Raw genomic sequence first — 7524 nt, 5'->3', positions numbered from 1 at the left:
TTTTCTCTTCATTCAGGGCACAGCTCAAAAACCACTTCCTCAGAGTAGCCTTCCTCTGACTTTCTGCACTTTGCCAGATTTTTCTGTCTCAGATTTATTGTGGACACTATCCCAGGATTCAAAGGCAGCTCTAGGTCTGCTTGGCAGCTTGACATGGTGCCCTGGTTGACAGGATCCATGACAAGGCAGGCTAAGTGACAACCCACGAGAAGGTCATTCTGAATCCTCTCCCATTTCCAGATCTGAAATCTCCTCAGACTGGAGAAAGAGTGAAGCCATCCCTGGGTAGGGGCACCAACCATCCCAGTTTGCCTGGGACTGAGAGGTTTCACTGGATATGGGATATTTAGATCTAGAACTAGGAAAGACCTAGAAAAACTAATGTCTTGAGAAGGTGCAACATTTGGATTGAAATCCAACTGAATGACTTTTGAGCACACGATTTTATTTATTTGTTTGTTTTAGCTTTTCCCACATCATAGAAGTTAGATACCAAAGAGGAACAAATACTTTTTGCCATACCTTGTATTATAGCACCTTGTATAAATTTACATAGGAGGATTTGATAGGAAAATATGTTGCAATACACTCACCCACACACTTAACCTAAAAGCAAATGGTCCATAAATCCTGAACATGTAATATGGCTCTGGTCCCCGGCCCTTTGCACACTATCCGTCATATGAGCTTGATAAATATTTGATAAACTCATGAATCAAGTTTAACTGAGTACATTTTTGGATCACATCCAAAACCTCAGGACCAGACAATCTTGAGAAACTGGGTTCTTCCAGAAATTCTTCACAGCAGGAAACACAGAAAGACTGCATAATCTAGATGTAGCTGGTTACCATTAGTTTTATGACCTGACTGATCCACCAATTAAGAGGAGGGCCTGCCTCCTGGTGGTACCTGTTAGCATTGCTCCCTGGTAAACCACAATTAACTCCTGGGATGGGTGAATTTACTGGGCAAAGGATCATCAAAGACAAGGGCTGGGAGTGTCCCCATGCTATAACTATATTTCATACCACCAAAATAGGTAAACCTGACAAAGTATATTTTTAAATTATTTGTGAATTATTTTATATGAGACATCTCGTAATGGGGTGAAGGAAAGAAAAAAGCAAAGTAAAATCTGGGAAATACTTACTTGAATTAAATATTTTAATAGATTATTTCCCCTCATAATAACCTTGTAATATGGATAGTATTATATCCATTTTAAAGATGACAAAATGGATACTCAGAGAGCTTAAGGCATTGAAAAAGAAAATAAAAGGGTATGACAATTTTTTCTGGCTCCAAATATGAACTCTGGCTGTTACTGTGCATTTTGTCAAACATTTAACAAACCACTTTTAGTGCTTGCATTGGCAGCACATACACTAAAATTGAAACAATACAGAGATTAGCATGGCCCCTGCTCAAGGATGACATGCAAATTAGTAAAATATTCCCTTATTTTGCAAGACTCTCATTTGAAATGGAAGGTGAAATAAGGAGCTTCCCAGACAAAAAAAAAAAAAAAAAAAAAGGCTAAAGTAACACATCTCCACTAAACCAACATTGCAAGAGAGGCTAAAGTGAGTGCTTTAAGAAGATGAAGAAAAAGAGAGAGAAACACAAGAACAAAGTGAAAAAATGGCAATGATTAAGTACCTATCAATAATAACCTTAAATGTAAATGGATTAAATGCTCCAATCAAAAGACATAAGGTAGCTGAATGGATAAAAATACCTGATCTGAGTATGCTGTCCAATGGGATCCACCTCAGAAGAAAAGATCTACACTGACTGAAAGAAAGATGGAAAAAAATATTCCAAGCAAACAGACCTGAAAAAAAAGCTGGCATAGCAATACTTATAGCAGACAAATAGATTTCAAAACAAAGGCCATAAAAAGAGACAAAGGAGGACACTATATAATACTTAAGGGAACAGTTCATCAAAAAAGATATAACCCTTGTAAATATATATGCACCCAACATAGGAGCACCCAAATATATAAGGAAAATCTTGGAGGACTTCAAGAAAGATATTGAGAGCAACACACTCATAGTAGGGGATTTTAACACCCCACTGTTGACAATGCATAGATCTTCCAAGCAAAGAATCAACAAGAATATTTTGGCATTGAACAACACTCTAGATCTCTAGATCAAATGAACTTAATTGATATATACAGAACTTTTCCTCCCAAAGAAGCAAAATATACATTCTTTTCAAATGCACATGGAACATTTTCAAAGGTAGACCACATGATAGGACACAAAACAAACCTCAACAAATTCAAGAAAATTGAAATAATATCAAGTATCTTCTTGGATCACAATGGCTTGAAACTAGAAACCAACCTCAAGGAAAAAACTCAAAAACATTAAAATTCATGGAGACTGAGTAACATGCTATTAAATAATGAATAGGTTAATAATAAGATCAAGAAAGAAATTAAAAAGTTTCTGGAAACAAATGAAAATGAACACACAATATCCCAAAACCTATGGGACAAAAAGAAAGCAAGGCTGAGAGGGAAGTTCATAGCAATACAGGCCTACCTAAAAAAAAAAAAATAGAAACATTTCAAATAAACAACCTAATCCTATATCTATAAGAACTGGAGGAACAACAACAAACAGAGCCCAGAGTGAGTTGAAGGAAAGAAATAATGAAGATCAGAGCAGAATTAAACAACATAGAGACTAAAAGAACAATTCAAAGCATCAATAAATCTAGGAGCTAGTTCTTTGCAAAGATAAACAAAATTGACAAACCTTTAAGCAGACTCATCAAGAAAAAAAGAGAGGGACCCAAATAAATAAAATGAGAAATGAAATTGGAGAATTTACAACCAATACCACAGAAATACAAAGGATTGGAAGAAATTACCGCAAACAACTGTATGCCAAGAAATTTGACAACCTGTGTGAAAAGGACAAATTTCTAGAAATGTGTAGTTTTTCAAAACTGAATCAAAAAGAAGTAGAAAGCCTGAATAGACCAATAACAATGAGTGAAATTGAAGCAGTTATCAAAAAACTCCAAGAACACAAAAGTCCTGGACAGGATGGCTTCACTGGCAAATTTTACCAAACATTTAAAGAAGAACTAACTCCTATTCTTCTCAAATTATTCCAAAATATTCAAGAAGAGGAAAGACTCCCAAACTCTTTTTATGAGGCCAGTATTATCCTAATTCCAAAACCAGGTAAAGACACAACAAGGAAAGAAAACTACAGGCCAATATCACTGATGAAGATACACGCTAAATTCCTCGACAAAATATTGGCAACCCAGATCCAGCAATACATTAACAAGATCACAAACCATGATCAAGTGAGATTCATCCCAGGGGTGCAAGGATGGTACAATATTTGCAAATCAATAAATGTAATACATCATATAAACAAAATGAAAGACAAAAATCACATTATCAAATCACTAGATGCTGATAAAGCATTTGATAAAGTACAGCACCCTTTTATGATAAAAATGCTCAGGAAAGTAGGAATAAAGGGAATATACCTCAACATAATAAAGCCCATATGCAAGAAACCTACAGCCAACATCATGCTCAATGGACAAAACCTAAAAGCTTTCCCCCTAGAATCACGAACAAGGCAAGGATGTCCACTTTCACCACTTTTATTCAATCTAGTGTTGGAACTTCTAGTCACAGCAACCAGACAAGAAAAAGAAAAAAAAGGCATCCAAATTGGAAAGGAGGAAGTAAAACAATCATTATTTGCAGACGACATGATAGTATCATAGAAAAACCTATAGGCCATGAAAAAACTACTTGACCTAATAAGTGAATTTGGCAAAATAGCAGGATACAAAGTTTATATTCAGAAATTGAAAGTATTTTTCTTCACCAACAATGAAATATCAGAAAACTAGGAAAAACATCCCATTTACTATAGCAAGAAGAAAAACAAAACACCTAGGAAATAAACTTTACCAAGGAGTTAAAAGACCTGTATTCAGAAAACTACTGAACACTGAAGAAAGAAATTAAGGAAGAAACACACTAATAAAAGCATATATTGTGTTCATGGATTGGAAAAATCAAGATCATGAAAATTTCCATACTACCCAAAGCAATCTATAGATTCAATGTAATCCCAATGAAAGTACCAATGACATATTTCACAGATACAGAACAAACATTTCGAAAATTTATATGGAACCATAAATGACCCTGAATAGCTGCAGCAATTTTGAGGAAGAAGAACAAAGTAAGACCAATCACAATACCTGATATCAAACTACACTAAGACCATTGTAATCAAAAGAGTCTGGTACTGGCATAAGAACAAACACATAGATCAGCGGAACAGAATAGAGAGCCTAAAAATAAGCCCATGTCTCTAAGTCAATTCATATTTGCCAAAGGGGGCATGAGCATACAATGGAGTAAAGATAGCCTCTAAAAAAAATGGTTCTGAGAGATCTGAACTCGTGCATGCAAAAAAATGAAAGTAGACCACCAACCTACACCATACACCAGAATAAACTCAAAATGGATTAAGAGTTAAACATAAGCTGCAACACCATAAAAGTCCCAGAGAAAAACATAGGCAGTAAAATTTCAGATATACTATGCAGCAATATTCTCACCAGTACATCCTCTAGGGCAAGGGAAATAAAGGAAAGAATAAACAAATGGGACTGCATCAAATAAAAAAAGGTCTGCACAGCTAAAGAAAACATCAGCAAAATGAAAATGGAACAAACCGTATAGGAAAACATATTTGCCAATGATACCCTGGACAAGGGTTTGATCTCCAAAATATAGAAAGAACTCACATGATTCCATGCCAGGAAGACAAAAAATCCAGTTAAAAATTGGGCAAAGAATGTGAACAGACATTTCTCCAGGAAGGACATACAGAAGGCCCATAGACATATGAAAAGATGTTCAACATCACTAGCCATCAGAGAGATGCAAATTAAAACCACAATGAGATACCACTTCACACTAGTCAGAATGGCCATCATTAACAAATCAACAAACAACAGGTGCTGGTGAGGATGCAGAGAAAAGGGAACCCTAGTGCATTGTTGGTGGGAATGCAGACTGGTGTAGCCACTGTGGAAAACAGTATTGAATTTCTGCGAGTAACTAAAAATGGGAACTGCTTTTTGACCCAGAGATTACACTGCTGGGATTATACCCTAAGAATCCTGAAACACTAATTCAAAAGAACCTATGCACCCCAATGTTCATAGCAGTGTTATTTATAATAGCCAAGGGCTAGAAACAGCCTAAATGCCCATCAGTAAATGAGTGGATTAAAAAACTGTGGTACATTTGCACAATGGAATATTATGTAGCAGAAAGAAAGAAAGAACTCCTATCTTTGGCAACAGCATAGATGGAACTGGAGAGTATTACGCCAAGTGAAATAAGTCAGGTGGCAAAAGACAAATACCATATGATCTCACCTATAAGTGGAACCTAATGAACAAAACAAACAAATGAGCAAAATAGAACCAGAAGCAGGGAAACAAGGAACACACTGACAGGGACCAGAGGGGAAGGGCAAGGAGGATAAGGGGGGAAAGAAGGAGAAGGGCCTAGTTAAAGAACAGGTATAAATGACCCATGGACAACAAGGTGGAAATTGACTGTGGGTGGGTGGGTGGGGCAGGGGAGAGCAATGGAGGAAAATTGGGACAACTGTAATAGAGCAACAATAAAAATTTAAAAAATTAAAAGAAATGTACTCACTTATATTTCCAATAAAACAAATCAGCAAAGGCTTAAAGTATATATAATGTAATGAGCTAAAAAGAAATAAATGTGGTTATGTTCAAGTAACAAACTCTTAGAAAATTTAACAATACTATTTTGTGTTGAGAACATTTATTAATTATCATATTGAAATATCACATCTTGTTTTCTTTTAAGCACTAGTAATTTTTGTCAGAATATTATCTAATTAAAAATGGTAAAAATATGTCAAAGCATTGACCTGAATTTTATAGCCATGTTACATTTTAAAGATATTTGATTAAAAACAACCAAACTAAATTTCAAAATAAGATTGCAGATGACTGGTGGACCCAGCGAGGTGGAGGATTGTGGAGTGGGGTGGGCAAAGCTGCAGCTGGCTGGCGAGGCAGCAGCTGGTGGACCAGGTGACAGACTGTGCAACCCAGAGTTCCAGCGGGGGGAAATAAAGTCTCAAACCACTGACTGAAAACACCTGTGGGGGTTGAGGTGGCAGCAGGAGAAACTCCCAGCCTCACAGGAGAGTTCGTTGGAGAGACCCACAGGGTCCTACAATGTACACAAATCCACCCACTCAGGAAGCAGCACCAGAAGGGCCCAATTTGATTGTGGGTAGCAAAGGGAGTGACTGAAAACCAGCAGACAGTGGAGCAAGGGCCATTGCTCCCTATTGGACCCCTCCCCCACATACAGCATCATAGTGCAGCGACCAGTGTTACCTGCACCCGGTAAATACCTAAGGATCCACCCCTTTATGTAACAGGTGCACCAAGACAAAAAAAAAAAAATGTCCCAAATGAAAAAACAGATCAAAGCTTCAGAAGAAATACAATTAAGCGACTAAGAAACAGCCAACCTATCAGATGCACAGCTCAAAAAACTGGTAATCAGGAAGCTCACAGAATTGGTTGAATTTGGTCACAAATTAAATGAAAAAATGAAGGCTATGCTAAGAGAAAGGAAAATGTACAAGGAACCAATAGTGATGGGAAGGAAACTGGAACTCAAATCAACGGTGTAGACCAGAAGGAAGGAAGAAACATCCACCTAGAAAAGAATGAACAAACAAGAATTCAAAAAAATGAGGAGAGGCTTGGGAACCTCCAGGACATCTTGAGATGTTCCAACATCCGAATTATAGGGGTTCCAGAAGGAGAAGAACAAGAAATTGAAAACTTATTTGAACAAATAATGAAAGAGAACTTCCCTAATTTGGCAAAGGAAATAGACTTCCAGCAAGTCCAGGAAGCTCACAGAGTCTCAAAGAAGCTGGACCCAAGGAGGAGCACACCAAGGCACACCATAATTATGTTACCCAAGATTAAAGATAAGGAGAGAATCTTAGAAGCAGCAAGAGAAAAGGATACAGTTACCTACAAAGGAGTTCCCATAAGACTGTCAGCTGATTTCTCCAAAGAGACCTTACAGGCAAGAAGGGGCTAGCAAAAGGTATTCCAAGTCATGAAAGGCAAGGACTTACATCCAAGATTGCTCTATCCAGCAAAGGTATCATTTAGAATGGAAGGGCAGATAAAATGCTTCTCAGATAAGGTCAAGTTCAAGGAGTTCATCATCACCAAGCCCTTATTATAGGAAATGTTAAAGAGACTTATCTAAGAAAAAGAAGATAAAAAATATGAACAGTAAAAAGCAATCACACCTAAAACAAAAACAAAAGCAAACTAAGCAAACAACTAGAACAGGAACAGAACCACAGAAATGGAGATCACATGGAGGGTTATCAACAGGGGAGTGGGAGGAGGATAGAGGGGGGAAAGGTACAGAGA

The 7524-nt window shown here is 37.1% G+C and overlaps 1 non-coding gene across 1 annotated transcript; it reads left to right on the top strand.

The window, feature by feature from the left end:
- Positions 1 to 1364: 1364 nt before the first annotated feature.
- Positions 1365 to 1468, top strand: LOC112297665 (U6 spliceosomal RNA). The gene has a single exon (XR_002974072.2). It is a non-coding gene; the product is annotated as a U6 spliceosomal RNA (small nuclear RNA).
- Positions 1469 to 7524: the final 6056 nt, after the last annotated feature.

This window comes from Desmodus rotundus, chromosome 3 (assembly GCF_022682495.2).
Source record: "Desmodus rotundus isolate HL8 chromosome 3, HLdesRot8A.1, whole genome shotgun sequence".
NCBI lineage: Eukaryota > Metazoa > Chordata > Mammalia > Chiroptera > Phyllostomidae > Desmodus > Desmodus rotundus.
The sequence above is the reverse complement of the archived record's forward strand: the minus strand, read 5'-3'. Positions and strand labels throughout refer to the sequence as shown.